The sequence below is a fragment of the Rhagoletis pomonella genome, unplaced genomic scaffold (genome assembly GCF_013731165.1).
Source record: "Rhagoletis pomonella isolate Grant_MI unplaced genomic scaffold, Rhpom_1.0 Rhpom_scaffold_00012, whole genome shotgun sequence".
NCBI classification, from domain to species: Eukaryota; Metazoa; Arthropoda; class Insecta; order Diptera; family Tephritidae; genus Rhagoletis; species Rhagoletis pomonella.
In genome coordinates this window covers 20,623,463-20,632,447 of record NW_023458566.1, presented here as the reverse complement: position 1 = coordinate 20,632,447, position 8,985 = coordinate 20,623,463, and the positions used below count along the sequence as shown (strand labels likewise).

The 8,985-nt window shown below is 34.9% G+C and overlaps 1 long non-coding RNA gene across 1 annotated transcript in view; it reads left to right on the top strand.

Annotated features, from left to right (window-relative positions):
* Positions 1 to 473: 473 nt before the first annotated feature.
* LOC118748052 overlaps positions 474 to 8,985 on the top strand; it is a 13,241-nt gene continuing 4,729 nt past the window's right edge. Inside the window, exons 1-2 of the long non-coding RNA XR_004994013.1 lie at positions 474 to 1,179; positions 1,246 to 1,620. This is a non-coding gene — a long non-coding RNA (uncharacterized LOC118748052). The remainder of the gene's footprint in view (positions 1,180 to 1,245; positions 1,621 to 8,985) is intronic.

Here is an 8,985-nt window from a genome sequence, read left to right as displayed (position 1 = left end):
GTCTTACCAGATCAATTAACCATCCAAATAAAATCACAATTTCCTTCCTCTATCCATCGCTAAATCAAAACAGTAATGCCATATCTTTTTAAACAATTTTGACAGAGTTCCTGTTTCCTGTGGCCAAAGAACGTAAATCAATTAGAAGATAGCCGAAATGCAATGAGTAGCAGCATTTGCAGAAGTAATTCGATTCTCTACGTCCACTCAATTTTCTACCAAAATATACGATTTTGTGCATAATTTATTTTAGGTTTTCGCAGTCCGATATTTATGTTTTCATATTTCGTCTAATCTTTTATAAGCACTACTACCAACTTGCCTCATCCGCAAATAGTTGTGTTTTGAATGTCACTCACAGATGTCGCCCTATCTGTCTTCGTACTTTCCTGCTCTTCCACTCATTCTTCGCCATCAGTCTGTTTCGCTGCGCCGACCAACACCGAACTCGACCAACGAAATTTTCATTCATTCTTCATTTGTTCATGAGATAATAAGGAATCGGGCGTGGAGGAAAAGTCTTTTTAAATTGGTTTTTTTCTTAATTGAGAGAAAAAATTACAAACCGGAACTTATGTGGAAAAGTGCAGGCGGTGGAAAACTTTTAATTTACTGAGTGCAATTGACGCGTCGCAGCAGAAATTAATATAAAAACGTTGTGCTAATATTCGTCGCGTCGGATGAAATAGAAAATTTCACTTATTTTTCTTGTGGCACTTTTCAGTTGTCTACCTGCCGCAGCCGCTACCAATAACGGCTGCAACAACAACAGTACCAATAAATACTTCAGCGGTAGCGCGAGCAACAACAACGTATCTGCTCCAAACTCCATTCGATTTGTGTGGTTGTTGGTTGCTGCCGTCATCGTTTCCATCAGCTCCAGTGCCACCTCCCAAATGGCTGAGACGTGGAAAATTGCTAATTTTTAAAAGAAATTTTTACTAGAGCATAAAGCAAAGAAAAAAGTCGGTAAAAAATGAAAAAATTCGTGAGAAGATTAGGAGGAGAATAGTGAAAGCAGCAAAACTAAAAAGAAGTACTCGAAAGCAAAAAGAGAGAAGCCGCTGTTGCTGCTGTTCCCCACCCCAAAAAAGGTGGAAAATCGAAATAGAATTTTTAGATTAAAATTTCTCGACAAACAAGTTTCTTCTGTTCCTTATCGTGAATGAGGAAATGCATGTAAATACATACATATATACAACATATAAAAGATATATTAAAATAATAAAATTTTTTCGCATTTAGAAACTTTTTGAAAGATTCCAACACAAATACAACAAAGATAATAAAGAAGTAGATATAAAGTGATTAAACTAACAAGAAATGTAATAAAGAGAAGAACAGAAAATGAAGTGAAGCAAAAAGTGCAAAGTGCGAGATAAAGTGAAATACAAATAGAATAGAATCAAATGAAATATACAAAGTGAATAACAGTAACAAAAGACAAGTATAAAATAAAAATAAAAGAATTATTACTTTAAAAGGCAGGGAAGTGAACAAACAACAAAACGCAAAAAGAAAGGAAACAACAGAAAATAGCAAATCAAAATGGCGCACCAGCAGCAACTTGCCCCATCTGTGAACTGCTCATTGGATGATATCGATTTGAATGCATTGAAGGTTAGTAACCAGTATTTACTGGCATCGTATCCAGAAACTTTCAACTAAAAATATTTTAAGCTTTAATAAAGAATGAATCAGACCTCTTGGAAGAGATTTTGAACTGCCTTTTTAAAAACATTGAGAATGCATATGTATTCGTATGTATATATGTACATATGTATGTAGAGTTGTTTGTTTGCTTTTGAGGATCGCAAGAATGCATTGTGGCTGTGCAAGCGTGACTTCTCGATATCTTGGCAAATTATATTCGAAGTTTATGAGATTCCATTGTCGCAGCTCGATTTGCATTCACCCGCTCTCGCCTACTGTGTCAGTTCGAGCTTGCTGCACATTTGCAGCTCAATAATTTTTCGTGTGATTGCTCCGCTCGAATAGGTGTGGCCGGCTGTCTTGCTGTCTTGCTGCCTGGTTAGCTCTTGCCAACACCACTACTTACTGCTGTTGCCGTCATCTACACTGTGTGGCATAGGTATGGCAGTCTCGGTGGGATCATATTCTGGTTTGATGGCTTCTTCTACAATTTTCTATTTTTGTTTTTATTTATATTTTGTCCGCTTTGGCCTATGTGTCCTCTTCGTAATTATTATTTCCTGCTGGTCTACACACATCTTGCATGGTATATATGTACATAATTACTAATGCACTTTGTGAACCAGCCAATTATATACCCTTCACATTTTATTTTCGTTTTTAGTTGCATTCTCCGTGTATGCACCCTTTTGTTCTGCACTTCGGCACTTCATTCGGTTGGGTTTCAATTGGAGCCGAATCCATCAAATTGACAAATTCACTTTCAATTACGCGCACGCGAATTAACATACACAAGCACAAGTTTCCAATACTGTCAGACTGGCTGCAGCGAACTGCCGTGACGTTCTCCCGCCCCCCCTGACAATGCTTTTGTTATTGGCACTTGGTATTGAAGCGGTTGCAATTGGCAATTAGGGTTGAAGATGTTGTGTACCCGCATCCGTGTTTAAAACAATGCATGTTGGAAATGTGTTTTGCGCTAAATTCTGTTCCGCCTATTTTATGAACTTACTAAAGGTATGTCCCAATAATATTACTTACATATGATGAAAAGGAATGACACCATAAAAAATGTTACCGATCAATCTTCAATTTTTATATCTTGCTAAAAAGAGGATTAATATATGGTGGGACTACATACTATTCGCAATTAAATATAGTTCCAATAAGTAATTTTTTAGCAAAAAACAACCGGCTCTATAGATCGTATCTAAACCAAATTATAATGGGACCCACCTTTCCGATAGAAAAAGAATTATTCTTTTTAGCCGACTTCTAAAAAAGGAGAAGGTTATCAATTCGTCGGAATATTTTTATTTTACTAACCAACTTCACAAAAAGAAGAAGGTTATCAACTCGTCGGAATATATACATATATATATTTTATGTATGTTACCGCATAACTTTGGACCACGTTAACCGATTTCTATAATTTGTTTTTTTTTTTTTTCAAAAGAAATGTGTTACCTCACAGGTGGTTTAAATCCGATCATTAGATCATGAAGAAATTAACGATAACGATTACGCCGAAAGAAGTTTTGTGCCACTTCTCCGGCAACACAGAAAGGAGAATTCTGAGTAGTAAGGTTTATAATCCCTAAGCGCGACTGAAGGCCGCCTACGTTTAAAGAAGTTCCGCCCCACTTCTGCGGCAACACATTATCCACGTAATTTTACCGCAGGTCTACGGTAATTTTTACCGTAGCTCTACGGCAAAAGTTAACGTGGCGCGTGTGTGTAGACACTGCCTTGTTTTACCTTTTTGTCAAACAAGGGTCACGTAACGCCAAACCGAACATACATACATATATTGTAATGGGCGTACTTAAAACCTCTTCAGCAGAAATTAAGGATCGGTTAAGAAATGCTAAAGGGCAAAAATACTATGAGACTCCAAAAAATGGTTCCAGATTTTGGGGGTGTAATTGGGGTTTTGAGTATTCAGTTTTTTATTACACAATTAGGCCCACAATTTGTGCTCTGTGAAATTCCAAGTTAAGCTACTTTTTAATTTTGTTACGTATTGTAATTAGTATTTAGTATTTAAACTTTTTTTTTTTTTGCATATCGACCACATCCTCAGCCCCTAGACACATGACACAGTGTAATCGAATAAGCACAAAGCACATGACCCGGCATGTTTCAGCTGTTTGTTGTGTTTAACGCTCAGTCTGTAAATGTGCGTACGACATTGCGTGCCGACGCCTATGGAAGGGACACAATTGACATGGCAATAGTTAGTGTCCCAGCCGGTGCTGTTAAGCTTTTTCGGTTTTATGCTATTCTTAACTCAGCCTTTCCTGCGTCTGCGCCGTACGGATGGCATGGTAGCGTTGCTGGGGGCGTTTGGGCGAAGATGAAATTTAGGAATGCGTTTCCAGCCAGTCGGACACATAACAAAGCAAGAAAATCGAATTGCATGGCATTTAAGTTAACTTCATTAAAGAGCCACAAAGACCGACAGTAGTCACTTCTTTGATGGGTGATGGTGGTGGTGGTGGTGGGTTGAAGCCTCAGAGAGCAATGACTGTCTATGACAACAACCTCTATGACACTCGGTTTCGTCGGCTGCTGCTGGGCTTATCAATGTTTTTCTTCAAATTCGCATATAACTGTTGCTATATTACTGTGTTTGACATGCGTTCAATGCACTAAAAATGGCGCACGCAGAAAATAATGGAATCCAAAGGTCATCAAACAAAAGTTGAAGCTTTTGGGCACACAAAGAAAGTGAAATAAAGTTGGGAGAATGCAAAGAAGAGGAGAGCGGCGTGTTTTCACTCCTTTACTAAAAATATATTTTCACCAAGGCACATTTAACAGAGAGTATCAGTAGAGCAGCTGATTTTTTTTTCAAATTATTTGGTCTCGAAAGTGTCAAATATTTTTAATTTATTCTCATAAAAATTCTAAATTGGTAAAATCATTTTGCATGTGAAACCTTTTTCCATACAAAGCCAGCGATTGAATAGCAGCATTTGGAACGTTCGCCCAACTCAGCAGCACAACCGCTGATTACTGGGCCTTGCAAAGGATGGATCAATGCTTCGAGAAGCAAACAAATTTACTAAGAAAGAAAGTTGCAACAATTTTTATTTTTTCGCAATATCAATTTTATATTTTTTATTTTATTTGTTTTTTTTTTTTGTATTTCACATGTCATACTTTGATTTAGAAAAAAAAAAATCAGAACAATTTTTGACACTTTTGATACCAGAAGCAGCAACAAAGTACACGCCAGTGTTGTTTTTACTCTAATGCTACTACTTGTTTGGCCTTGATTTTCCCGTTTATATTCGTATGTACAGGGACGTCGAGAGAAAACTCGGGGCTCGGACTGAAAAATCACTGGCCCCTTTACCAAAGTAAATTGTATTAATTCAAAAGCTTGTAATCATTTTCTTTAATGTATAGAGTCAGAAACAATCAACACGAATCGGAATATATTTCTAATAAAAGCCTATAGCGCAGGAACAATTTTATTGTAAAAAAAAAAATAATGAACAGGTATGGTTCTGATATTTAAGGGCCCGGTCTACATATATATGTAGATGCTATGTATCAGAGTTGTGATAAATGCGTTAATTTTGTAATGCATAGTAATTTAATGTTAATGTAAATATTAATGGAATTTATCTAATCTAAATAAGAAGTTCAATGCATTAATTTTGAAAGTCGGATGCTTAGTAAAATTTCATTGCATTGATTCCGAAGAAATAGTGCCATAGAAATTTTTTTTTGAATTAACATTCAATTTTTTAAATCAATTCTATTGCAATAATTTATTGCATTGAAAGTTTTAACTAATTTTATTATCAAGTAAAATTCTTTATTGACTGTAGCTAGGTCAAAAAATATAATGGCGGAAGTTAAGGCTGGTTTTCACTATGTCAAATTCAATAGCATTTGCCGTTAAATAGGTGAAAACACATTGTCAAGTGGAGCTAAAAAACGGTTTATCGATTGATTAGAAATCGTTTCTGGCATTCCCAAATCTGGCAGAGGTTCCCAAACCTTTTTCTCGTAGACCACTTTCACTTTCATAAATTTACTGGTTTCGGTAGACCCCCTGCTGCTACATTTCTACCATATTTCCAAAAACTCGTTTAAAAAATGTAAAGTTTAGATCTTTCGTTGGCCCCGGCTGAGTTCTAACCCTCGATTCGGAGTGATTGAAATACAAAGAGAATTAGTATATGTTCTTGTGTCCTATTTATTAAAACTTTGACTTTAGTTATCAAGCTCCAAGGAAATGGTGTATTGGCGTCAAGTGAAAGGGTATGTTCTCCCGATTCCAAATATATAAGTTTTACCTGCCGCATATTATTTCAATTTTGTCGCGTAGTGTTCACTCTTTAACTGAAAACATTTTTTCCAAACCCGTGGACAAAAAAAAACAAAAAAAAATTTCCTAAATTGTTTGTCCATTTTTATTTGACATTAGTTTTGTTGTTGGCATTCCTTGGGCAAAATTTTTTTATTTTTTTGCGTTCCTTTACTTTTTCCTGTTATACACACTAAAAAGTCCATGTAAAACTACTACTGAAAAGTGTCTATTTTTCAACTAGAATGTGTGTAAATATACGCACAAGATGCTCAAGATTTGGTTTTGAACATGATATGTTTTAAATATACACCTATGTATGTGTACACATGAAATGTTTAAAATTGCAAAAAGTTTGCAAGTAAAAATACATTTTCTATTTATAATAATAAACATTAACTGCTCATATTTCTTCAACTTTAAACAATTTATGTTGTAATTTTGCTCTACGCGATAAATTTGATATGTAAAAGTAAACAGACAGTGTTTGATTTTGCACACATTAGGAGAGGAAACTGGTTACATCTCTTTATACGCGTAAATTTAAAAAATTGTTGGAGCAAATTTTAAACATTTTATGTGTAAACTGTAAAATTGTGAACATTACGTTTTTAGAATTCAACAAACAAATTTTGAAATTCGTTCTACGCCACACATACGCTAAGTAAAAGTAAACATGCAGTAAGAGAGGAAATATCGAGAGGTACATATACATATGTATCGTGGCATTTTCTTTCCCTTTTGTAATTTTGTATTAGCCAACTTTTCTCTCGCTGCAATTTGTTAATATTTCGGCAGTGAGATAAACACGTTCGCCCACATATGATTGGAAAAGTGGCGATTGTAAAAATACTAGACATCGACAGCAACAATAAAACAAGACAGCAATGGCTATGATAATGGTGACCCATGAACGCACAAACAAATGAATGTACTCTCAACTGCTTGTATTCCGTAAGTGTGGCAGTATTGCTGCCTGAACAAGCTGCATGCATTCCCCCGTGCAGGGCCGTCGCCTACCAACTCTGGTCGCCAGGCTGGTCTGACTAGGCTTGAGTAAACAAATTTTCTGGTCATAGTCTGCGGGTGATAACCAGGGATGGAAAAGTGGGTACAATTGTACCTTTTTCCGACTTTTCCGGACCAAAAGGTACGACAGCCAAGTACATATCCAGAATTTAAAGTCAGCATGGTGTACCTCTGAATAAATGAACGAAATGTGTAAACTACTCCAATGAATGAATTGTGTAAACTAGCCCAATCTACATAAATACGTAGATACACATATCTTTATTGAATTTTTATGAACATTAACTGTATTGATATATTAATCACTTTCTTGTTAATGCAAATAATGTATAAATTTATTAAATTGTCACCAATAGTCTGAAAATAATAAAAAAAAGTTAACAAAATCGTCAGCTACTTTTTAGGTACATTTGACAGCAAACAGGTTCATTTCTGTTGTCAAATTGGTTGTAATTTGAAATTTCGATTCTCCATCCCTGGTTGATACACTCGTTTCGTCTACGTCAAGCTGGAGAAACAGCAACAGCCGCAGCGTTGAATGTTTGGAGCCATCAGTCACTTGATTGTAGATGGAAAATGTTAGCGCTCACGTTGTATGTGTTTAGTTGGATTCGAAATATGTATTATTATAACAAATATTTACTTATATTCATAAATACGTATGTATGTATATTTATGCCTGAACAAGTAGAGGGTATCTGTGGAGATACGTACATATGTAGACGTATAGTGGGAAAAACTTTTAGGACCAAATTCCAAATCATATTTAGGCAGTTCACAAGGTGTTGTATACTGTCGTACTGTTGTATGTCATAAACTTTAAACGGCTAAAACTATATTTAAGGAAATCTCAAGCTAACATACAAGTTTTATTATGAAATTTCACACAATTAAAAAATAGTTGGTGCTGATTTCCAGTCCTCTAAATATTTATTTAGCCGTTAAAAACTTTACAACATACAACAATACGACAAGTACGACACCTTGTGAACCACCCAATTGTTTGCCATTTATGTGTATTTGTTAATTTTTAATATTTTTCAATTAATATACAGTTCATTCCCTACTAGAAAACCGCAACACATTCGGCAAAAAAATCTAAGAAATTAACGGTAATTCCTAGACACTGAAAACTTGCACATTATTGTTCTAAAATCTAAAGGACTGTAAAACTGTGTACTCAAAAAATTTTAAGCACTACTGAGAAAATAATTTGAAATTTGGATGAAAATTTAATGATTTTTTTTCAGTGTTCTACAAAGTTTTAAGCTTGGATTTATGTAGTGTTTATTAGGGAATGAACTGCATTTTAATTGAAAAATCTAAAAAAATTAATAAATAAACATAAGTGGCGAACAATATCATTTTGAATTTGGACCATTGGCATTTTTACAGGATTTTACGCGAAAAGTATTGGATCAGAGCTACTACGGTGAGTTGAAATGAGTTGAGTTAAGCTGAGTTGAGGTGAGGTGAAGAGGGCAACGCGTTTTTATCTTTGTATGTTTATTTTGATGTGTAACCCCTCTATCCCTGTCTTTGGCCCTATTTCTTCTTTTTCTTTATACCTTTAAATTTTTCTTTATTTTTATCCTCATCTTAATTTTCATCTTTATCTTTACCTTGAACTCTATTCCTTGTATTTATTAATCTTAAACTAAATTGCTCAGCATGTTTATTTAATTCCGTATAAATATTAAAGCATACATTTAGGAGTCATTTCATTTCGATTGATTTTTCAATTCACTACACTGAGAAAAAAATAACCATATCGTCTTTGTTTCAAACAGATTCATTTTTGGAGATTTTTTCGTTTGAACAGGATTTCGTTCTGCACTTCACAGATGCTTTTTCATAATTAAGAAAAACCGAAAATAAAACATTCAAGTGTGCTTTCAAATGTTCGGTTTGAATCAGGATCTTATTCTTGATGAAAATTTCTAGACAACACCACTGTGTTATCGATTAAACAAACTTAT